The following is a 24,431-nucleotide window of genomic DNA, read 5'->3' as shown; positions in this document are numbered from 1 at the left end:
CCTCTGCCTCCTCCACCTGCGGTGACACCAGCCAGGTGATGGTGGGGCCCGAAGCTCCACCACCGTTCCTGTTGCGGGCCCGAGCCCTTCCGATGCCCGGCCCCCTGGGGTGCTCCATGCAGTGGAGGGGCAGGCACCTCCGTCTGCTCCTGGAGGAGCCACCTGTGCCCCCACGGACGCGGGAGCACTGTCCTCCAGGGTCAGTGGTGCTGGAGGCGCCCTGCCCGCCTCCCTGGAAACACCAGCGCTGGGGTCTTAGGGAGACCAGGCTCTTGCGGGGGCCCTGGGGGGCCAGGCGGTGCAGGGGAACAACCGGGGATGGGACGCGTGTGCACAGAGCGGGGCACCGTAGGACTTATGGGCGACCCCAGGCAGGACGGGACATGCTGGGCATCCTTCACGGGCCTAACAGCCCTGCGACTTCAGAGGCCCATCACCATGTCTGGTCTTGGGGTTGTTGCGCTCAGGGAACAATGTCCAGGTCACACATGAGGCTCCTTTCTGCCCCTCGGTGCGGGGGGAGTTCCTTCCCCTGAGTCTGGGACACGGTGGCCATGGGGCTGGGGGCATCTCCAGCCCCCATCTCTCCCCTAGATGAGGGAGGCGCTGAATGCCCAGCACTGTGCCCTCAAGGCCGGCAGGTGGGGGACACTCAGCTATCTAGCCACTGTTAAGCAGTCAGGTCCCCTGACAACCTCCAGGTTGTAAGGGCGTCAGCCTAGGACCCTGAAGCTCTTACTTTTGGGTTCATGATGCTGCTCAGGAAACGGCCCTTGGAAGAGCACTTGGAGCAGAGGCCCCAGGCAGGCCTGTCCCACCAGCACGGGGTCACCACCCTTGTATGGGGACCAGCAGACAAAGTCTAGGCCCAGGGGTCCACCCACTCCTCCTCACAGCTCCCAGGGTGGACCCCACCCACTGCAAACTGCACGGAGACTTGCGCTTCCCCGAGTGACTGGCAGGCTGTGGCCCAGGTGATTCCACGCAGCAGCGTCAGTGCTCTCAGGCGACAGCTTGTCCAGTCTGGCCATGCACTTGTTCTTACAGCTGATTCATGTAATTTCTGGATTTTATTAAAGAAAGATGAAAATGGGGGAATTACAGGACACATATAACTTGAAGTTAATCATCACTTGTAAGAAGAAGCCTGTTGGCTCCATCAGAGAGCTTGCTGATGAGCAGTGAAGTGCACACTAGGTCGCCTGTGTGCTCAGTCACACATGATACTGTCACAGACGCGAAGGGGACCCAGGGGCTCTGCATCCAGACATCTTCATGGAGAGAAAGGCTCCATGGAGCACAAAACAGGGTGCAGGTCACCTGAATGTCCAGTTTATCATCCAGGAAAGAGCACCAGCAGGAGGAGGACTCCTTTACCCCCACTGGGCCCTAACCTCATCACCCAGTGTCTCCACACTGTGCCCTCAGCACCCAATTGCCAAGCTCCCCAAGCTGGTGCACTGGCTGGCCATGTGGGTCCCTGTGACCAGCTCTTCTCCCTGAGCCTGGAGCCCTGTCCAGGCAGCCACCTGCCCTGGAACCTCTCTCATCCCCAGCCGACCCTCATGGGCCTGGCTCATAAAGCACCGACTGTCTCCACTCTCAAAGGATTTGGTTTGGCAGATGAGACTCACAACGAGTCATCTCTTACGGTCTATGCAATCTGACTGCCTAGTCTCCAAACTAGTAAGTGTACCTGGGTCTAGATAGTGAGTTTCACTGGTCTTCCTTTTTGGAATGAGGAACTATGTCATAAAGCTTCTTTTTTTTGTAAAAGGTTTTATTTTTTAGAGCAGTTTTACAGACTCATCCAATATGCCTATACATTCCCAAACTTGCCATTTGTTCCAGAGGGATGGCAGCTACTTCGTCTGAGAGCAGGAGACCCTGCCTCACCTTGAGGCTGTGACCTTGGGCAGGTTAGGAACCTCAGGGTGAGTCTGTAAAAGGGAACAGCAGGACCGACAGCACACAGGGGTGGTTTTTGAGTATTTAATGGTACCACCTCGAGGGGTTATCTCTCTGATTACTAAATGTGTGTGTGTGTATATATATATGTGTGTGTGTGTGTGTATAATATGTGTATATATGTGTGTGTGTATATATATATATATATATATATACACATAAAATATATACATATTTCTACATGTATAGAGATCTAGCCAGGAGCCCAGCCCAGGTGATGGACGGGAGGCTGGATGGCCATGGGAAGTGGGCTTGGCCATGTGGTTTGAGGGCCACATGCGGATGTAAGAATCTCAACCAGTTGGTGGGACAGTAGGGAACAGCAGAAAGAAGTGAGGTTTTTCATGTGTGAAGATCGACAGAGGTGGACACTTGGAAAAAGTCTAAAATGTCAGGGCCCTGGTCCTGACTTTACCTTCCCAGGTAACCACCTGGTCCCAAGGGATTAATCCACTCTTTGTCCTCACCACGTGGTGAATAGAAACTTCCCCCTGACCTTCATCTTTCAAGTGCAAATGGGAACCCATTTTGCCTGGAAAACCAGGAGACTTCCTTCTGAACAAATACTGGATTTCTGGTTTCCCCTTGACTGCTTAATGTCACTTACACAACACTGTCATTATTATAGAAGAGAAAAAAAATGTGCCATACAAATTCCATTTCTATTCAAAACGTACTTTGGGTTTGTAATTGGTTTAAAGGAATACATAAAGTGGCTCCTTTATTAACTTGTTAAAATGTGAAACAATAAACAGAAATGAAATACAATGTAATGAAATCAATATATAAGCTAGGTTTGTTTTTAATTATGACTTAAATTAACTAGCGTATCTCCATTATGGAAGAATTAATTGCCAAAACAGAAATAAAGTCTATAAAAGTATACTCAATTACACCAGGGATATGCAAATTTCCTGTCTTCTGGCACTCAAAAGATTTTCTCTTAAATTCTGGTTAGGATTACCGTAACTACACATACACTCATTTCTCTACCAAGGGTTCTCATCTCCTTTCTTGTTTACACATAATCTGGCTATAAAGTTGGTTTTCCTACTTTCTTTGAGGTTTTGACCTCAAAGAAATGAGTGATTTCTGGTGCAGACTCCTGAGGTTGAATTGAGCTCCTCGGACCCTCAAGGGTCCCTCTGTCAATAGAAGAGACTGCTGACACCTTCATCCACAGAACAGAAAAGCTAGGTTTTGTTTTAAATATATGACTTTCTTGCTTATTTTGAAAAACAAAAATATTCGAGAAGCACAGGTCCATGGGGCTGGTGACCTTGCCGGGGCTGATTTCAGGCCCCACCTCTGTTCGTGGTAGCATCCACAGCAGGTGTGAAACCATGAGTCCGTTAAAGCTTCCAGACAGAGATGACCCTGGGGACCCCTCAGTTCTCTACAGGTCATGCCATGGACTTGCCTTTTCCCCTGAATCTTCAACACTGAATGCTGCCTTTCTGTGATGTGGGGGACCAGATTCAGCATTTCCAAATTAGAGCAGGTTTGGGCTTTTCTGAGGAGGGACTCCTGCCCAACTCCAAGGCTCAGACACGCGGTTCTCTTGGGTCCCGACTGTGAACTCAGGCTCAGAATTGACCCTGAAGGACCTGGGGCTCTACTGTCTCTGTTCTCTGGGTAAGACCCGTCATGTCCCGGGATTTGGGGCTGACCGGGCATGGAAGCTCCCCAGCAGCCCCCAATCGGAGTCATTTCAGGAAGATGGTGACTTCCAACTCCAGAGTCCCAAAGACCCCTCTGATCCCATTTGGCATGGCAGGTTCCTGGGATACACTGCACCCTCCCTACAGAAATGCTTGGACCCTGGGCCTCGGCCGCCAGTGATGGCCCAGAGAGGATGAACGGACAGCCCTGTGGTGGGTCTGGACATGGATCCTAGCAACACGTGGGCATAGGCTCAGCAGGACCTGGGAGATGCAGGAAGGAACCACACAGCAGGGGACAGCCAGATGGGGTGGGGGACCCGTGATGTGGTCACTGCTGAAGGAGGGGACAGGCCATCCTACACAAAATGCCACTGAGAACCCACCTCTTTGCAGATACAGAAGGGTCCTGTGGACACTCAGGCTTCTAGAAAATGGCACTGTGGACAGATGAACGCCTCCCAGGCCACTCCAGGCCAGTGGGGACCCAGGATGTTCATTCCAAGTCTGATGGCTGGGCATCCCAGGGACACTGGGACCCTGCGGAGCTCCAGGGTTTTCTGGAGGCCACTTCCGGGGCCAAGGGTCATGGGTGGGAGCTCCATGTGCAGTGGGCACCCCTCTGGTCAGCATGATGGTCTCCTTCCCAGGGACCAGGGAGTCCTGGGGGGTTTCGTGTGAGAAATAAAACCCTATCTGGAGAAGGGAGCATCCTAGTAGAGTCAGCATCAGAGGTGAATCCTCAGCCTGCACTGAATTCACTCATCAGGGGACATCACACACCTCCCTGACCATCATGGGTTCAGAACCTGAGTGGAAGTGGCTCGAGGCTTTCTTCTCCAGGTGTGTCCCACTTGATACTCACGTGTCTGATGCACAAATTATTACTGTGGTTGCATAAACCTCCCTGGGGTATCATTCAATCTACATTGTTCCGTTCCTTCAATCTGACAATCTCCTGAGGTCTGAATGCTGAAACACGCTTGGAGCAGGAGTGGTGGGCGGGCCATCAGCCTACCTGGGTTTGAGGAGCCCTGAGGGGGAACGGGACGGGTTCCAGACACGCTTGTGAGGACATGGGCTCCAACCTCCACCCTCTGGCCATGTGTCAGGGCCTCCCACCAAGGCCCTGAGGCAGGTTCCCGTTTATGTCCTCCTTTCTCCCTCTTAAACACACGTTGCCCCCTCCAGCCAAGTCTCGTTTCGTCAGTGCTGCTCAGGGTCAGTCTACTGACCTGACTGATTTGACTCTACTGTTTGCATTTTTTGGTGACTGGGCAGTGGGGCTACATTTGGGGTGGGGTCCTAACTGGAGCCCCTGGGCTCAGCCCCCACCCTCGGGTGGCTCTGCTCCATCTTCCCTTCAGTGTCCGGATGGCAGGTAGAGCTCCTCTCAGTTTTCTCTCTTCTGCACTAAGTGAACCTCCCATCTCTGCCTCTGTCCCCGCCTCTCTCCCCCCTCACCAGGAATACCACCCGTCATGTTTGATGAGACAGCAAGATTGCGTTCTTCTTGTTCGACATGATTCCACGGGTTCCTTGACATGGAAAACTCCTTAGGGCAGAAACGTGGTTCAGCACAATTTCATCTATTATTCAACGATCTCTGTGTAGCTCTGGTGTCTTGTAAGTGATAAATTATTATAAAGAAAGAAAATCTGCTTGCCAGTTAGTCTGGGGAAATGCAAGATCAAATTCTTCCAGCCAGCATTATTCACCCCCATCGTGAGCCCAAGACTGGGGCTCCTAGCCCCTGAGAGGGGTTTCTGTCCACCGCCTATCCTAGCACAGGTGACCCTTACATCTTCCTGTCATCCCCATTTCTCCAGTCATGGTGGGATCACTGTGCAGCGAATCTGAGGCTCAGAAGATCCTTCATCTCAGTTACGCACTCAGCCACTGCCCCCCGGCCCCCATCCTGGTTCTGACACAGGGAGCGGCCCTGACCCTCCATCTCCATGACACCCTGTCCTGGTCCCTCACGTTCCCCTCAGCCATGCCTTCATCTCCCCTCCTGCTTCATCATGGAGTCAGTCACCACAGCACTCAATAGCCTTGAATTTATTTTACATTAAACATCCTTTGAGGAATTTGCAGTTAGAAGTAAAAATAATGATGATCATTAAGAAATTATAATTTCCAAAGCATGTTCTACTGTACTATTTCTGTGACATACTCTGACAGATTTTTTTACAAAGGGAGAGGGTTCTATCTTAAATAGTTTGGAGAAGTCGTCTTTAAACTTATTGATTGATTGATTATTTGTTCTCTTATTGCTGTGGCACTCCTCAGAAAAGTCAAATGTGAGTGAATTTACAAGAAAGCTTGTTGCTGTTGTTGTTCAGTAGCTAAGTCATGTCCGACTCTTTGCGACACCAAGGACTGTAGCACGCCAGGTTTCTCTGTCCTTCAGTATCTCCTGGAGTTTGATACAATTCACGTCCATTGAGTTGGTGAAGCTATCTAACCTTTATCTCATCATCTGCTGCCTCCTTCTCCTCCTGCATTCAGTCTTTGCCAGCATCAGGGTCATTTCCAATGAGTTGGCTCTTCACATTAGGTGACCGAAGTATTGGAGCTTCAGCTTCAGCATCAGTCCTTCCAATGAATATTCAGGGTTGATTTCCTTTAGGACTGATTAATTGGTTTGATCTCCTTACTATCCAAGGGACTCTCAAGAGTCTTCTCCAGCACCATAGTCCCAAAGCATCAATTCCTCAGTGTCCGCCTTCTCCATGGTCCATCTCTCACATCGGTACATGATTACTGGTATACAGACCTTTGCTGGCAAAGTGACGTCTCTGCTTTTGAATACGTGGTCTAGGTTTGTTATAGCTTTCCTTCCAAGGAATAAGCATCTTTTAATTTCAAGACTGCAGTCACCATTTGCGGTAATTTTTGAGCCCAAGAAAAGAAAATCTGTCACTGCTTCCACATTTTCCCCTTCCACTTGCCATGAAGTAATGGGACTGGATGCCATGATTTTAGTTTTTTGAATGTTGAGTTTCAGGCCAGCCTTTTCACTCTCTTCTTTTACCTTCATCAAGAGGCTCTTTAGTTCTTCTTCACTTTCTGCCTTTAGAGTGGTATCATCTGTACATCTGAGGTTATTGATATTTCTCCTAGCAATCTTCGGAGAAGGCAATGGCAACCCAGTCAAGTACTCTTGTATGGAAAATCCCATGGATGGAGGAGCCTGGTAGGCTGCAGTCTATGGGGTCGCGAAGAGTTGGACACGGCTGAGTGACTTTACTTTCACTTTTCACTTTCATGCATTGGAGAAGGAAATGGCAACCCACTCCACTGTTCTTGCCTGGAGAATCCCAGGGATGGGGGAGCCTGGTGGGCTGCTGTCTATGGGGTCACACAGAGTTGGACACAACTGAAGTGACTTAGCAGCAGCAGCAGCCTAGCAATCTTGATTACAACTTGAGCTTCATCCAGTCAGGCATTTTGCATGATGTACTCTGCATAGAAGTTAAATAAGCAGAGTGATAATATGCGGCTTTGATGTACTCCTTTCCCAATTTTGAACCAGTCAGTTGCTCCACGCCCAGTTCTGTTGCTTCTTGACCTGCATGTGGGTTTCTTGGGAGGCAGGTAAGGTGGTCTGGTATTCATGTCTCCAAGAATTTGCCACAGTTTGTTGTGATCCAGACAGTTAAAAGCATTAGCGTAGACAATGAAGCAGAAGTAGATGTTTTTCTGGAATTCCCTTACTTTCTTGATGATCCAACAGATGTTGGCAATTTGATCTCAGGTTCCTCTGCCTCTTTGAAACCCTGCTTGTACATCTGGATGTTCTTGGTCCCCTACTGCTGAAGCCTAGCTTGAAGGATTTTGAGCATAACCCACTAGCTTGTGAAATAAGTGCAATTGTATAGGTAGTTTAAATATTCTTTGACATTGCCCTTCTTTTGCTGTTTGGTTTTTTTCCTGAATTTGTTTGACCTTTACCTGCTCCCTCTTTTTTTTCCTATTATAGTGCCTGATGGGTTGGTTTGGGAAAACTTCATACAAATGTTGCCTGAGAGTGTCCTTGACTGTCTACCGGAGGTCCTGAACATGACCCTGTCTCATCAGGGCGACGAGTTGGGGATGCAGAGGGCCTGCGGCTGCAGGGTCACCTGCTAATGGCACAACCAGCGTTTCTTCTCTGTTGACTCAAGAGCACATTTCTGTTTTGGTGCACGGGCTGCCAAGTGCCAGGTTCCATGTCACGCCCTGACTGGCTCCTCTGCTAGGGCCTCAGTGGTGGGGCCACTTCCGTCTCCAGGAACTGAAGCCCCACTGAGTTTGGTGGGGAAGGGTTTGGGCTCAGATGCAGGCTCTGAGTTGACGCTGCAAATTATTTGTCAAAGGGCCCAGACTCCTCGAGTCCCAGTCCAGGCTCTGGGAGATGACAGCCCATAGGCTTTGACAGACACCGGGAAACTCCTTCAAAGTTACAGAAACTTTTGTTCAGCTGGTGGTCAACAAAAGATGCAGTGAGGGTGGGAAATGCTCATAGAGCCTCTACAATTGATGCCAGGGAGTGATCCTGGAGCCCAGAAAACCCCATGGGAGAGACTCATGGAGCTAAAGTGAGGGCTACCCGCCTTGGCCCTTCCCGTGTCAAGGTCAAGGTCAAGGTGTGGGCTGCCCACTTCTGATGTGACTATCTCCCTAGCAACTGTCTCCACGGCAGCGCCTCCTGCTGGACTCACAAAGGCTCACCGGGTCCCAGACCATGTTAAGCAATTGTGGCTACACTAGTGAGGAGCCCATGATGACACACCATGATGATGGGTCTTTCTTTTGAAGAGTTGGAAGTCTTTGTAAAGGCTCACAGCCACGAATGACAGTAATGAAATGAAAATAAAACCTTTCAAGCTAAGTCCTCTGGATTTTCCTTTCTTTCTTTGTTTTTGATATGTGTGTGTAACAAAATGAAGCATATATTTAGGCGACTGTGATAAGTTTTTTAATTTTTTTAAAGAAAACATCATCTCTAAAGCAATTCCCTATCACCTGGGCCCAATCACAAGCCCACAGGTAGACCCGGAGCCCACTTGGAAGTGAGGGGTTCATGGTGAGCTTCCTGATGTTGCGGGTTGTTAAGGCCTGTCTCTCTGTGCACGGTGCAAACTCCGCCCAGCCTGAGCAGCTGCAGAGGCTGCTAGGCAGGGTGCCTCAGAGGGGGAGCAGGGTGCCCCTGGGAGCTGGCTGCAGGGCTAGCCCTGGAGCCCAGGGGTCACTCTGATCACACCCTCCCTAGGGGGAGGCCTGGGCAGGAGGTGGCTGCAGGCCCCCAGGCCAGAAGGGAGCACCTGGAAGGAGGTGGATGGCCAGGATGGGGGTGCCGTGTCGGGGAATGGCATGCTAGGACGGGGCCCCACAGAAGCTTGTGCTTCTCTGGGCCTGCCTTCCAGGCTGGTTGCCCTGAAGGAAGCAGTGAGCCCCAAGGACAGAACCTGCCTGCTGGCCTCTGAGGAAGCGAAGGTGGAGTGTGGCCACCAGGGAGGTACTCGTGCACAGTCTCCGTGTTGGACACATTTCCTTCCTGAACTGTGCAGGCAAATAGCCTGACTGACAGGGTGATAGTAACAGAAGGACCAGAAATAAACTGGTTGGATGAATTTAGGAAGTGTGCCTGATGAGCACACAGCACCCCTTGAGCATCCCAGGTCTTGACTTGGTTCTGGATATCCTCCATCACCTTTGACTTGCTTGACAAAGATTCCAGGACTGAGGGGTAAGTGGGAAATAGACCCCAGAGGCCACTGATGACATCATGCTATATCATCAGGCCGAGTCATAGCTGAGTATCAGGTGGGTATCTGTAGGTGGGACGGTGACTGCAACCATGAAAATAAAAGACACTTGCTCCTTGGAAGGAAAGCTGTGACAAACCTAGACAGTGTATTAAAAAGCAGAGACACTACTCTGCTGACAAAGGTCTGTATAGTCAAAGGTCTGTATAGCTATGGTTTTTCCAGTAGTCATGTATGAATGTGAGAGGTGGACTATAAAGAAGTTTGAGTGCTGAAGAAATGATGCTTTTGAACTGTAGTGCTGGAGAAGACTCTTGAGAGTCCCTTGGGTTGCAAGGAGATCAAACCAGTCAGTCTTAAAGGAAATCAACCCAGAATATTCATTGGAAGGACTGATGCTGAAGCTGAAGTTACAATACTTTGGCCATCTGATGGGAACAGCTGACTCACTGAAAAAGACCCAGATGCTGGGAAAGATTGAAGGCAGGAGGAGAAGGGGGTGGCAGAGGATGAGAGTGTTCGATGGCATTACTGATTCATAGGATATGAACTTGGGCAAACTTCGGGAGATGGTGAGGGACAGAGAAACCTGATGTGCTGCAGTCCATGGGGTCTCAAAGAGTTGGACAGGACTTGGCAACTGAACAACAACAATAACAATGGTCATTCGTTCTATGATGGCATCAATTTTTCGAGTTGTGATCAGTGGTTCTACCTTTTTCAAATTACATGATAAGAAAGTGCATCAAAAATTTCTGGACTTAGATGGCTCTTATGCAGAGCCCATCCTGGCCTCTGGCTGGCTCACTGCCCCTTGGGGTCCACGTCTCCATAATGGGCAAGGCTGTAGCAGAGATTTAACAGCCTGCCACACTAGATGGTATGTTTCCCTGGGTTCTAAACTCAGAGGCGCCCAACCATTTCCAGTAATAAATTTGGTGAGAAAGTTTGTGTGCATCAAGCTCTGAATAAAATTACTCTTTCCTCTGAGTTTTATCATTTCTGCCATGCTGAAGAAGCGTGGCATTTTTTATCTGCTTATTCGGCCGTGCCCCCAATATCACAGCTAAAACTCAGAAGACTGAGATAAGGAAAAGGGCAAAATAGAATGGTCAGAGAATTCAGAAGGCACATTTTCCATGCAATTATTTTTGTAATGGCAGAATAAACCCATTTATATAATGGAGTTACACTAATAAATAGTATATTGCGTTTTCCTATTGGAAAAGTAATGAAAGGATGATGTGAATCTGATCTGTAGGAAACCAGGTTCAAGAAGCTGTTTCTAGAGTCCCAAGGGAAAGTTGGATCCTGTGATTCCTTCCTTTTCTAGGAAAACCCAGCCTGTCTCTGTGACCTCAGGGTTTCTGTGCCCTCGTTCCAATCAGTAGTGAGTCAGAGGACTCTTAACAACGTCTGCAGACACTAATTTAATCAAGCTTTTTGGACTACGTGTGGCTCCTACCTTAATTATACCATTGCCCCTTATATTAGGATGCTGAGAGGTGGGGGGAAGTGGCCCAGTGGTCACCTGCTGGCCTTTTTTGCATGTAAATCTGACTCTTTCAAGGGAGGGAGCCAGGTTCAGTACAATCCCCAGGGTGGTCACTTCCCAGGGAACCAGGCCCTGAGGAGCTGCAGTGCCCCATGTTGGGCGAGAAAGAGTTCTCTGCAGCTGGAATTTTAGCAGCAAGTCCTGCAGTGACTTGTAATTCAGTTTTTATTTGTATAGGTTCTATTGGGGGTCAGAGAATACATAGTTTATTTACTAAAGTCATAGTAACCTTTGATTATTTGCATTTTCTTAAACAACCCAATCTAATGGGCAGCGTGGGGACAGTGGTTAATAATACTGTATCATATTCTTGAAATTTGCCAAGGAGTAAATCCTATGTGTTCTCATCACAGGAAAAAAGTCAGGAAGGTGCCTGTGAGGGGAACGGGCTCGTCAGCTGGACGTGGCACTCATGTCCCCATGTGGACATTTGTCCAGCATCACACCGTGCACCTTGAACTTATTCAACTTTTATCTGCCAACGATACTTCCATAAAACTGGAAAATAATGCTGAGGACCAGCTTCCAGCTGCCCATGTGTGATTCAGGGACCCACAGAGTCTGGAAGTTGAGGTGGGCCCTTGCCTCAAGGACTGGGTTTCCTGCTCTGGGAGACTTCTCAGAAACACTAAGGGTGATGCTTGAAGACTTCCAAGTATAAGGCCTCAGAGCACAAATTTACTGATGAGTTAGGGACTGTCTAGAGGAATATGGCACGTTATTTGCCGGTTTATCCTATGTGTGGGCACCTAATGGGGTGCAGATGTCTTCTTGAGCTGAGCCCCAGGGACGCCCCCAGTCTTGCTTGCCAAGCCTGCCAGGTGACAGGAGGCACTGGGGTGCAGCTGGGGGATCTGGGATGCTGCTTGCAGCCCCGGGGAGGGGGCAGGTAGCTCTGGGTGCTGTGGGAAAGGGGCCTGCAGGAGGTGGCTGGCTGTGGACTGGTGATGGAACCGGCCCCCCAAATCTCCAAGATGGAGAGATATTGAGGAGGGGCTGTGAAGCCCCAACAACACCAAGAGTGAGTGGCATGCCAGGAAGGCCCAGGGCTCTGTGGGTCGCCTGAGAGGAGGGATTCGGGCGGTGGGTGGTGACGGGATGGAGTGGGGGCTGCCTTGATGCCCAGGCAGCAGCCCTGAGGGGGCTGTCCCAGCAGGAGCCAGTGAGGAAAGCCAGGCCCCAGGGGGCTTTCAGGTGCTGACTGGATGCGTCAGACCTGAGGCTCCAACAACCTCAGTGAGAGGACATGGGCTTTTGTACCTGCCGGTTTGTTTGTATCTATGACACACACGGGGCAAGTAGACCAGGGCAGGTGACAAGGAAGAATTCCCCCTTAGGACCTGCTGGGCAGTGAGGGTTTTTGGCTTAAAAACACACTCCACATGCAACACAAAACAAAATAACACAACACAAACAAAAACCTGTATATGAGACCTGTAACCATGAGCTTGCACTTTTAATTCATATCCAATTAGAGGATCCATTACAAAAAGCAGTCTCTGAACTTCGATAGAAGACAGTGGGTACCATTGGTGGGTAACATCGGTGGGTACCATAGCCTCTGGCTTTACAATTCCGGCCCCACGAACACCACTCGCTGGTTTCCAGTGGGGTCGGCTGAGATTTAAGTGGAAAAGGGGCTTCTAATTGGTAAGTGACTCCTGGCTACTGAGATCCGCCCCTCACGACGACAGAGTAATGACAGCCTCACCCGATTAGCTCCTGAGGCGCCAATCCCGTCCCACCTGGGTTCGGCCCAGTGGTCTCTGATCTCTGTGCTGTGGGGGCTCTAGAGAAGGATGGGGAGGTCTCTGCCACCAGGCCACTCACAAGAGGGGTCTGTGCAAATGAGCAGTGACCCGTGCAGGACGTAGTTTCAAACCAGAGCTGAAGTCCGCAGGCAGCCTGGGAGGTCTGCGGGCTGCTGGGGAGGGGGCGGGAGAGGGATGCTTTCTATTTGCCCTAAGGTTTACTCCACAGATTGATGCTAATCAGGTCCCCATCCCAGAGCTAATGAAGAGTCGGCAGCCTGGCCTGCGTTCAGCCCTCACTGTTTGTCCCAGAGCATTTAAATCTAATCACCAGCGGGAAATAAGGAATGAACAGAGCATAAAAGTGTCCCTCTGGTCTCTGCAGTGTGTTGGCAGTGAGGGAGGGGGAGGAGGAAGGATGGGGGAGGGAAGGGGAGGAGGAAGGAGGGAGGGAGGGGGAGGAGGGGGAGGAAGAAGGGGGTGGGGAAGGAGGGAGCGGGAAGAACACAGAAAGTCCTGGGCTGAGCCACGTCCCCAGCTGCTTTGTGCTGAGCTGTGTGGCCGTGAGGAGGGTGCTGTCCCAGGTCACTATGACCCCAGATCACGTCTGGGTGATGGTGTCCTCACTTAGCTGCCCCAGAAGATGTCTGGGGGCCTGTGGATGACACGGGAGTCAGGAAAGGGGACAGAAACACCCTGTGGATTGTCCTGAGAGCCTTTGGGCTCGGGTGGGTGCAGGCAGGGAGGCCACGCAATCCCAGCTCCCCCAGAGCCTGACCCGGCTCCCAGAAAAGCACGTCTCGGATTTGTTCAGGTCACAGGCGGGATGGAAATGAGCTCCTGGGCTGCAGCTTTGCACATCCGCATTTAATAGACTTTCTCCACTGATAAAAGACCACTAATGAGTTCATTTTCAAGCTATTAAATTGGCTATAATAGCGGGTTCTGCTGATGATTGCAGGAGACCTGCTGGTCGCACTGGGCTTTGTCTCGTGTTAACTGTGTGCTGCCCGGCACTGTCGTCCACAGGAGCAGCGTCGGGGACCGCTAGCCCCCCGCCTGTGCCCTCACCTCCTGACTCAGAGGTGCCCACACGGCCTCCTCTTACACTCATGAAATCGCTTAATCAGTTCACTTGTTCCTGGAGGTCTTCAGTCTGGAGCCAGAGTATCAGCCTCCTGTGGTTCACAAAGGAGGGACGGGAATTCACACTTAACCGCTGGGTCCCCTGGCCTCTGAATGGTGCTTTATCCATGGGGTTTTGCCTGCAGTTGTGAAAAAGGCCTGGAAAAGACACTTCCCTGGGATCTGCTCATCTACCCTGGATCCTCAAGCAAGGGGTGGGGCTGCGAGCCACACGCTCGCTGGTGTGGATCCTGGGCCCTTTCCTCGTGCAGTTGAAATGAGTTTGTCCCTTGTGCGTCTGTGGTCATCACGACATGAGCAATTAGTGACTGGCCTCTGCAGGTGTCTGGCTTAAACTCACGTCTTCATTTAAAGGCCCAGTAATTAATAGCAGGCCTGTGTGCTGCCTCCCCTGCCCTTTTCATTAGGAGGGTCACAGGGCACCTTCAGAGCATTGCACAACGTGTCCATTTAGTATCATTTGTTTTTAGCTCTTTAAGCAAAGGTGACCAGAGACTTTCAAGCCTGGCCAGCCACCAGTTAAACTGATTGCTGATTATTATTATTATTATTATTGCCTATTTTCCTTTTAGAGATTGTTTTATGAGGAGGGGCCTGCAGGTCAGAGATGTTCCACTGCCTGGAGATAAACATGCAATAGTGAGTGACTGGGGCTTGCCCTGCAGGGCTGTGGCCACGGCCCCCTGGAACACGGCTACCTGGGAGGGGCAGTGGGGATAAGCACCTCACTCACACCAATTTCTCTACTGTCTCCCTGAGCAGCCCAATTGGAGATCTGGGTGGAGCCCGGTGCTCCATGAGCAAAACCCTAGAACAAGGCCCCTTTCAATTTCGCACAGTTCTTTCTGCCAGCTGAGCTGGAGCTGGTGCCTCAGTGAGCCTCAGATGACTTTGCCATTTATCCGCCTTCTCACACCTCTTACTTGTTTTGTTAGAGGAGTTGCCTGTCTGTGAGGTCATCTCCTGGGACAGGGCTGTGGGTCTGGGGCTGGGTGCGTCGGTGAGAGAGGCCCTGGGAGGGGATGTGCTGCCCAGCCCTGCTGGCCCCTTGAAGCCCCTCTCTGGTCTCACCCATCACCTCCCTCAGCCCCTCCAGGCCCTCCGTGGCTCTCTGCCCAACACACTGTCCGTACACGGTGCTCACATAGAACGCGTCCTGTCTTTCTCAGTAACATGTTCACCTGCCCCCTGCCCACATGTGGGACCCAGACCTGCCTGGGGGCAGGTGGCTTTCCTTGGAAGTTCTACACAGGTCTTTGCAAAGGAGGGAAGGAGGGTCATTTTTAGTGACTGGCGCAGCTCTTCTGGGTAAAAAGCTGACGAGAATTATCGGGTACATGAGGGGCAAGCAATCTGGGACAGCTGATGGGTGTCAAGACAGGTACTTTCAGTTCTGTCCCCTGAGGCCACGGCGCGGTCCGGCCACCACCAGCAGGGGGACCAGAGCCCTGGGGCCCCTCCGCCGCCATCTGGTCCACAGGTGCCTCGAGGCCAAGAACTCTTTCCCCTTGTGTGCTAGTGCTGGCAAAGTCCCTGGGCACAGGAAGGGCCCACCAATGTGTGGATATTGCCTTCAACCTTATAACACAGCTTCAAAGATGACAACAAGAAGACACCAGCTCTGTAAAGCCACACAGGAAACATTGCTGCCATCAAGGCCACAGACATGTCCCCTCCAGCATCCCCTTGACCCCCTTTTTCACTACTATGGCTTTGTGGTGAGGACACGTCATGTATGATGCATGCCCTCAGCAAACTCAGTGCACGATACACTGTATTAGCAACTCTATTAATGTGCTGTCCATCAGATCCTCCAGTGCTTATCCTTCTGCCCCATGGAAAACTTGTGCCCTTTGACCTCCATCTCCTCACCCCCCTCCCTCTTCCTGGGCAACCACCATGATACTCTCTGTGCCCTCAAGGTCCACCCCTGCAGTAGAGACCTCAGGACCTTCTACTCCAGGGGTGAGCTATATCCACGGCATGGGCGCTATTCACCTGTCAACCCTCATGCAGCCTGTTTCCACAGCTAGGCTGTTGCGCACACCGCCCTGGCCATGGGGGTGACACAGGCACCTCTTCAAGGTGCTGATTAAATTCCCTGATACACTGCATCCAGAAGTGGGGTCATATGTATTGTTATCCTGAACTCTCCGAGTCGTACATATTAAACACACACAGCTTTTTAATGTGTCAGAAAATAAGTTGAACCCTTTGCTTGTAAGTTGTAAAGTTATAAAACCTACCAGAAAAATACCAAACACAGGAGGAGAGGGGAAAGGAAACCTTCCTCCACAGGCTCCTCTTTCCCTGAGTTCTCGTGGTGATTCTCACTCAGTCCACCGCTGAAAGGGGCTGGCATCTCTGTCTCACTCTCTGGACCATCAGCAGGCCCGTGGCCCAGGGCTGCCAAAACCTGCATGACTTGGTTCCTCTTTCAACTCACCTTAGGACGCACGGCTGGAGACCCTAGACAGTTGCAGAACATTTGATCCCGGGGGGAAACCCATTCCCTTCCCTTTAGAAGTCTCCCATCTGAACAACATTCTCTCTCCAGTAGTGATTCTCTCCCCTCGAGCATTGCTAGTAGGACCCACATCCCCTGAGCACCGCACTCCGGACAGTTGGCGATTCCCACATGCCTGCAACGGGAGAACTCGGCTTCCGTTGGTGTCCTCTCCCTTCTGTCCTTGATGCCCGGTCCCCTCCCCTCTCCCTGGAAGCAAGGCCGTCCTTGTGTGACAGTCTTAAGACAGGAATATGACACGTACATTAGGCTGAAGGAAGGGAGAAAAAAATAATTTTGCCTTTGGCGTAATTTCAGCCCAGAAGGATAGGATTCATTCCAGACGACCTTAGCTCAAGGTGACTTGATATATTTTCCCAGCAATGAGATTTTTTGTTATCTCTCACACCCACCCTTTCCCTTCTGTGCAAAATCCTGCAGTAGCAAACAAACAAACAAAAAACAAATTAAAAAAGCACTTTAAAATAAATAGAAAATAAATAATAACAATGACAAGCCCTGGAAATGCCTGGTCCTCCCATTGACACAGGAGGGGTCCCACACAAGGGGTCTCACTGGCATACAGGCCAGGATGGCTGCCTCTCTGCTCTCACGTGTGCTGAGGCATCAGTGACTCCAACATCGAAAGAAGGGCCACAAGTCAAGGCACCACAGGGCTGAGGTTCCTCAAATCCAGCCTACAGAAACTGCAAGGCCTTTTCAGGACTTAACCGTCCTGACCCTCCTCCAGGCCCCATAGCCCTTGTGCTCTGCCTGGGATTATTTGAAGCAGTGGCTGCAGGCTCGTTCTGGAGGCAGGCTCTGAGGGTCCCTTGTAAGGGGCAGAGAAAGCAGGAGTGGGGAGCAGTTGATGGCTCATACTGATCTGGGAGGGGGCTGTGTCTTCTGTTTCTCTGCTGGGGGGCAGGGCAACTCTACATGAAGCAGGAGTGATCCTTCGACATAGGGGCACATGTGGCATCCCCCAGATAACCGTGGAATAGTAGAAGGTGCTCCTGAAATTCTGTTGAAATGAATACTTTACAACAGTGGTAGCAGTTGCTTAGTAGTGATCACTGACTATTAATATTATTCATCTTTACAGCTCCAAGGCAGCCACTCATTTATAGATGAGAAAATCAGAGCCAAGAGAAGCTGAACATCTTGTTCAAATCAGGAGCAACATTAAAGCCCTAACTGGAGTGAATTCAGAGACTCTTCTGTTAACCCTTAGTTATCCACCTGACTCTCTACTTAAATGGAGGTGGGCAAGCTATGGCCCTGGGGCTGAATCCAACTATTTTTCCTGTTTGTTTTCTTTCTGGTTTTGTGTGTGTTTATGTATGTGTGTATTTTATCACCTGTAAGCTAACAATGCACCCATTTTTAAGTGGGTGGACTTTGAATGGCTTTGTAAACACCTACATAATATCCTGATTTTGCTTCTCAACCTCCAAATCTATTTACTCCATAAAATTTACTCCCGGAGGACAAGTCTGCTGAACTCTATTTTATTTTATTTATATTTTTTGCTGAACTCTGTTTTAAACTATTGGTATGTAGTGGCTGGCAACTGAAAGAAATTTTCTTCTAAGCTACAGGAGTGTCTGAAGTTTGGATAAAAGCCACTGACAACGAGTTCACCTATTATGGCACATACTGATTAAACGACTTTGAGCAAATCAATAGCGTTTCGAAGTTACAAAGGGTCTCATGCCAGCTCTTCAGTATATGTACACCAGAGACAAAAATAACTCTGCTATCAGACTAACATCTCAAGAATAGGGATGAATGGAAGGAGACATATGCAGGGAAAGACATTTACAATTAACCAACAAGGAAGCAACACAGTTCTTGGAAACCTCTGGGGCAGAATATGTTCTGATCATAACTGAAATGTGTGTCCTTACCCAAAATCACTTTGTGAAAAAATTTTAAAGCAAAACTATGAATTTCATGATTCTTCAGCAAGGTATCCTTACATATTTTTTTCTATTCTTATCACTACTATTTTGATGTGGACATCCACAAAGGTGTTCTTCAAACCTGGGGATTACCCATGATTTCAAAGAGAAATTTGAAAGTCAGCTGCAGCCACACTCTGATTTGTTCAGAATCTCAAGGAAGACAGCGCAGCCCCCAGAAACAAAAGTGACTTTTAAAGAAGGTGTTCATTTTAATTAATTTTGATTTGAGTAATCTATTAACAGCTGAGTGTGTCCAGGTTCCAGGGCTGTAATCTTCCTTGTCCACGAATGAAGCTGGACTGGTCGTTATCGCCTGGTGTTGGCTTCAAAGGTGAAGCAGAGCTGGCGTGCCCTGACTAGCCAGTTTCTGCTGCTTTACGATTAGAGCGCCAGGGCCCGTGTCCTGAGCTCACAGGAGAGATAAGCTGCAGCTGGGCTGGGCACCGGAACAGCCAGCCAGCGGTTTCACACAGCCCAGCAGAGTCCACGGACTCAAGCAGTTTATTTCTCCAGGCTTACAAATTTGATTACTATAGAGTACAAAGCTATTAAAAATATGACCTTTCTATTTTTCATGCCTTGGCGAAAAGCCAGATAATAACTTTGTTTGACTTGGTCGGTATGATAGAGTGCTTATTCAGATGGAAATAAAATGACTTTTCTTTACTGGAAATTATACCTTGAAGTCTAGATGTCCATCATCGGCATAACACACAGACAGACACGTTAATTCAGGCTTGAAAGCAGCCGAAGCTGTTAAAGAGGGAAGTACAGCGTTTCCATCTTCTCGAGGGGAAAATGAGTATTTTTGTACAGATGTCATCAACTTAAAATGGTAAAAGGCAAAACTATTATTCTAGGACAAGTAAAGTAAAAAAATGTTGATTACACTGTATTATCAGAATATCAAAATGAGGCTTCATGGCAGCCTTGAAAGCAAATAAATAACATTTTATCATTAGACCACTGTCTTTTCCTAGACACTTAAAGCCAGGCAAAGCAAGTGCATTTAGTACATCAGCCATGGCTTTAAGTGGAACATTAGAAAATACCAAAAAAGCAATGGTTTTATTTTCCTAAATGATGGATCAACATGTGAAAGTTAATAAAACCCAGTGTTGCTATGTGCCTGCGTCTGTGCATGCTAAGTCGCTTCAGTTGTGTCCGACTCTTTGTGACCCCATGGAGTGTAGCCTGCCAGGTTCCTCTGTCCATGGGATTCTCCAGGCAAGAACACTGGAGTGGGTTATTGTGCCCTCCTCTACGGGATCTTTCCGACCCAGGGACTGAACCTATGTCTCTTTTGTCTCCTACATTAGCAGGAGGGTTCTTTACCACTGAGTCACCTGGGAAGCCCAGTGTTTCTATGAGAGCTTACAATGAGGGAAAATCCATTGGGCTTTGTTGTCCAGTTCTCATCAGGAGAACAGGAGAGCAGGTTCCTTCAGTGTGCGTCAGTGGAAAGAAAATGTGCCTACCTCAGGACTTCTTGGAAGAATTTTATAAAATACCGTTTTCCTCTCAGTCGGGCAACAAGCAGACCTCTGAGGTCTGTGAACTTGCTTCCTCCACTGGCAGCCTTGCAGTGGAGTGCCTTTAAGCCTTCTACTGAGACGGGTTAGTGCCTGGGGCCTAACATTTTATTTTATTTTTTCGTTATTATGGGATGGTGTGAAGCTGGAATGGTGAAATAGGGTGCAGTGGAGCTCAGACAGCTGGCGGCTCCCCTGCTCTCAGGGGCGGCCCTGTGTTCCACAGTGGACGTGATGGCCTCCTTCCTGCCCTGTGAGGCCTGTCCAGCATCAATGGCCACCTGGGAAACCGTTCCCCTGGAAGGAAATGCTGTGTGGGCTCAGCCCCAACAATATAAGCCTCATGACCCGGAAGCACTCACTTCCATGGCCCAGTAGCACTTGTCTTGGAAGCAGGAAGGGGTGGAGACTCCGTGGTCACTGGGGCAGGTGGGGGGAGGTGGGCGTGGCCCTCTCACTGAAAGGGTCTTTCCCTGAAACCACAACTCTGGGTGTGGCCACTGGAGCCGTCAGTAATCCGAGTTGTCCCTCTGCCAGTGAAGATGCCACAGTTCCTTCAACAGGAGGCAAAGGGAACTGTATGGGCATGCCCACTTCCTCTGTCCTTGAGTTTTGGGCAGAGAGGCCACTGACCCCAGTGCTCCCAGATGTGGGCAGGTCTGAGGGACACGTGGTGTTCACCAGCACTCTAATGTCCCTGGATGTGGTTACTGGCCAGCAAGGGTCTGTGGGAGTGAAGACTTGGGCGGGGACAGGCGCTGATGGCCACTAACTTTTGGTAGAGGAGCCACCCTCAGAGTAACCTCTGCTGGTGGGCCCTAGTGCTGCTCCTGTGTCGGGAACCTGAGTGTTTCTTTCAGGGAAAAAAGCCAACAAACAGGGGTCGAAGGAATTAGCAGGGCGCGCTCCCTGCCTGCCTGTCCAGCTCCGCTCAGCCTGACCTCAGCTTTGTCTCACCTCTGGATGCAGCTGGCTACAGGCAAGGCTACTTCAGAGGTGGCGGAGGGCTGGGGATCCCCTCCCCGGGGGCAGAACCAACCTCTGGCACAGATTCTCTGAAGGGAGGGCTTCTGTCTGTGGCCCCCTCATGTTCCTCACCGCTCTGAGACTCCCCCTCCCCCATCATATGGCCATATTTACACCCAGGAGGATGCTGTCTATGGCCTGCCCACACTGGGGCACCTATGTTCTAGTTTTTCTTTTAGCACATGTCCTATAGGTCAGTCATATAATTTCTCTGTAAATTTGAAGAAAAGTGGGCTTATGTATTTTTTCTCATTTAAGCTCTTAAGAGTGTAGCTTTACTTTAAAAAATCCACCATCATTACTCTCACCCCTTTACTGCTATTCAAGAACTAGAAAAAAAAAATTGTTCAATGGATATTATAACATTTATTGTCTATCAATATCAACTTTTTAAACAAGTCTTCTATAAGTAACAAACTAAAGAGAAATTGCTGAAAGCCCATATACTTACAGGAAATGTTGATATAGTCAACCAAAAATTTTGTCATCATTTCTAGAAGTGATTTTTACACCAATGAGTCATTTTTTCCAGGTATCAGTATCACTAAGTTTTAAGAGAGGTCACTTACCAGGGCTGAGGCAGTTAAAATCTGTGCCTTGGTGATGGACAGTAATTCTATGAATTAAAGAAATAGGATAAGGGCACTGTTTTAGTAGAGAAAACATTGCAGCAGGCTCCACAACAATAAAAAAATAAAATCCCTAAAAATCAATTGTAGGCAGGACTTCTAGCAATGGCCATTTGAAGAGATCAACAAATCCTTTCCCCAGGAAGCCGCTATAACCCTGAACATGCCGTCCCTCCCTGCAGGGTGGCGATTCTGCCAGGGCCAGGACAAGCTGTGAAGACCATAGCCTATGGCTGCACTCAGTGGTTCATTTCATTTGGAGCAATTGATGATGTGAAATAGTCAACAAAGGAAGTAAAGTAGCACACTCAGTCATTCAGAGAGGGATCTGAGAAACAAAAAAGGCAGGAGACAAATGGAAAAAAGACAGCAAAATGGCAAGTGTAAATCTGGCCATATCAATGATTACATTATATATAAATGGTCTAAACATTCAAATAAAAATGGCAGAGTTTATAAGATTAGATAAAAAGGGTTTAAGTATAAGCTGTGTACAAGACACACGACACAGATTCAAATAAAAGTAAAAAGAATGGAAAAAATGTATACCATGCAAACAGTAACCCTAATCTCTTGAATCCATACATTTGCCATATGACATAGTAATTTCACACCCAGTGGTCTGCCCAGAGGAACAAAACAGTAGGGCCACATACAGGCACCAAAGGGAATATTCAGTTATTTTTGCAGATGGGAGTTGGGGTCAGCACATGTGTCCATCAACAATGAGGGGTAAACAAGGGTGGACCATCTATCTACCTCATGAAACACCAGGCAGACAACAAAATACATGCTACAATGGGGGTGAGTCTCAAAACTGCACTGAGGGGAAGAAGCTAGAAGCAAACCACTCCAAACTGCCTTGTTCTATTTAAATGAAATTTCCCAAAGAGGCAAATGCAGAGGCAGTCTAGTCTACTCCTGGAATCCCACTTCCTCCATTTCACTTCCACACGAATATAAACAGTGCATTTTGGGGAACATTTTGGTAATAGAACCAGATTTCACAAAGCCCACTTGAGCCCATGTTTTTGCCACTAGCCAGAGCTCCATCTTGACCCAGATACCCCACCGCCCCCAACCCTGTCCCCGCCTTCTCCACAAGTGGAGCTGGTACCCAGACTCTGGCCTCCCCTGGGACTCCAAGTCTGCCTGGTTTTGCTCTTCCCTGAGAGTAGATAATGTGTGATTTTAGAGGAGTGTTTCCTGCTAGGTGCATGGACCCTGCATCCCAGGAAGGTAGAAGGCCCCTTGAGAACAGACTCTCCAGCGTGAGGATGATGCCTGGCCCTGCCTTCCCTAACGCTCACAGAGCCCAGTAGGTGAGCGTGGCATTTAACGCTCACACAGCCCAGGGGTTGACACCGCTGTTCACCTTGTCCTATGCAGGATGCTAGTGATGGACAATAAGGTGAGGTGATCTGCCTGGAAACTGGTAAGAACTTGCATGGCCTCCATTTTAAACCATTAAAGACTGAAATTCTCCCCAGAGTTTCTCATGGAACCAGAGGCACAGTTAGCTTTTTCTGCAGTGTGGCTTTTCAACAGGTGATTTCAGTCATGAGCCATCCTGTCTTGCCACTTTGAAACACAGGCCCAGGGCAGTCTGGGAGCTGGTGTTTTTCCAGGCTCAGCTGACAGTTCTCAGAGCAGCAAAGCACACAAACGGTGAAGACTATAATCACAAACCCAGTGAATCTTCATGTGGTTATGACAATTCTCTACCTTGAAAAATAACATTGATTGATATGTTTTTTAGAGACTGACATATGTAACTCTTTATTAAAAAATTATTAAATAACTCCTTGAAATGAAAAGGCAGTCGTGTAATTAATAGTTATGCACTGCATGACAGCATAATTATTCATTACCAAAATGCAGGAGCAAAGTGACTTCTAATTTCATCCTCAGAGTCTTTGAAGGGAAAAAAGTACTTTAAAAGGAAGTAAGCTGGAAAGAGAGGACAGCTTTTGTAAGCACTTGAGATCCTCCTTGACTTGAAAGAAAAAAAACTGAAATGACAGATGATGTCATGCTATATTATTTAAGGAGAGGCAAGTGAATTAAAAACACATGTATAATTCATTAAAAATAGATTTTTAAAGTGTACACATAGGGGGGTTCCTAGCCCTTTCACCTTTATTGTTGTTTTACCTACAGATTATTTTTTTGAGCTCTCTGGGAAAATGTGAATTTATCTGTCTGTTTGGAATTGGCAAAACGCTTCTATAAGTTATTCAGAATTAATGAGTCCTGAGACCTGGTCCCAAGAGACGTGCTTAGAGTCTGTTTTCTGTGACATGACAAGGAATTTGGGCTGACTCAAGTCTGGGTCCTGGGCTGAGTGTTAGGCTGAGGCCTTGCTCACCTTTTACCCTCATTCGAGAGAGAGCAGCCTTCTCCATGGTAACCAGGGCCTAGGAAATAAATGTAAAACCAGACCGTGCGGCCCCTTGCAGGCGAGGTGTCTGGGGCTAAGGCCAGCATGGATGAGCTTATGGGGACCGTGGTCTGGACTGCTGACCATCGGTTGGGTTGGCGGGACCAGGGGCAGCAGGGTTAGGCCTCAGTAAGGAAATGGGACTTGGGGCTGGGTTTGTGTTCTGACAAGTCTAAGTTTATGGTCTTTAGGAATCGGGAGTGGGTAAGGGTTTCAGAGCATTATCAAGTTGGCATTTAGCAAGACTAGGCTGACGGTAAGACCCGGAATGGAGAAGTATCATGAGCAGGCAACAGACTCAATCTTGGGTGATGGCCTTCAGACCCTGGGGCTCAGACAGCCCAGGTCAAAGGTCTTGGCCTCTGTCTATCCACCCTGTTTCCTCTCTGGACACCTGCTACCTAACTCCTCACCCCGCTAAGCTGGCTGGCTGCTCCCTGGCCCCGTCCACGGGAGGTCAGCTCCTCAGTCTTGTCTGCCTCTTTCCTGCTCTTTCT

General features: G+C 49.1%; 1 protein-coding gene and 1 long non-coding RNA gene across 2 annotated transcripts in view; one reads left to right on the top strand and one right to left on the bottom strand.

Annotated features, from left to right (window-relative positions):
- ADARB2 (adenosine deaminase RNA specific B2 (inactive)) overlaps positions 1 to 24,431 on the bottom strand; it is a 227,444-nt gene that overhangs the window by 150,667 nt on the left and 52,346 nt on the right. The window lies entirely within an intron of this gene.
- On the top strand, positions 11,295 to 17,828 carry LOC110131202 (uncharacterized). The gene is made up of 3 exons (XR_002312114.2): positions 11,295 to 11,510; positions 14,407 to 14,473; positions 17,446 to 17,828. It is a non-coding gene; the product is annotated as an uncharacterized lncRNA (long non-coding RNA).

This window comes from Odocoileus virginianus, chromosome 9 (genome assembly GCF_023699985.2).
Source record: "Odocoileus virginianus isolate 20LAN1187 ecotype Illinois chromosome 9, Ovbor_1.2, whole genome shotgun sequence".
NCBI classification, from domain to species: Eukaryota; Metazoa; Chordata; class Mammalia; order Artiodactyla; family Cervidae; genus Odocoileus; species Odocoileus virginianus.
Note: the sequence above shows the minus strand (reverse complement) of the source record. Positions and strands in the feature narration are given on the sequence as shown.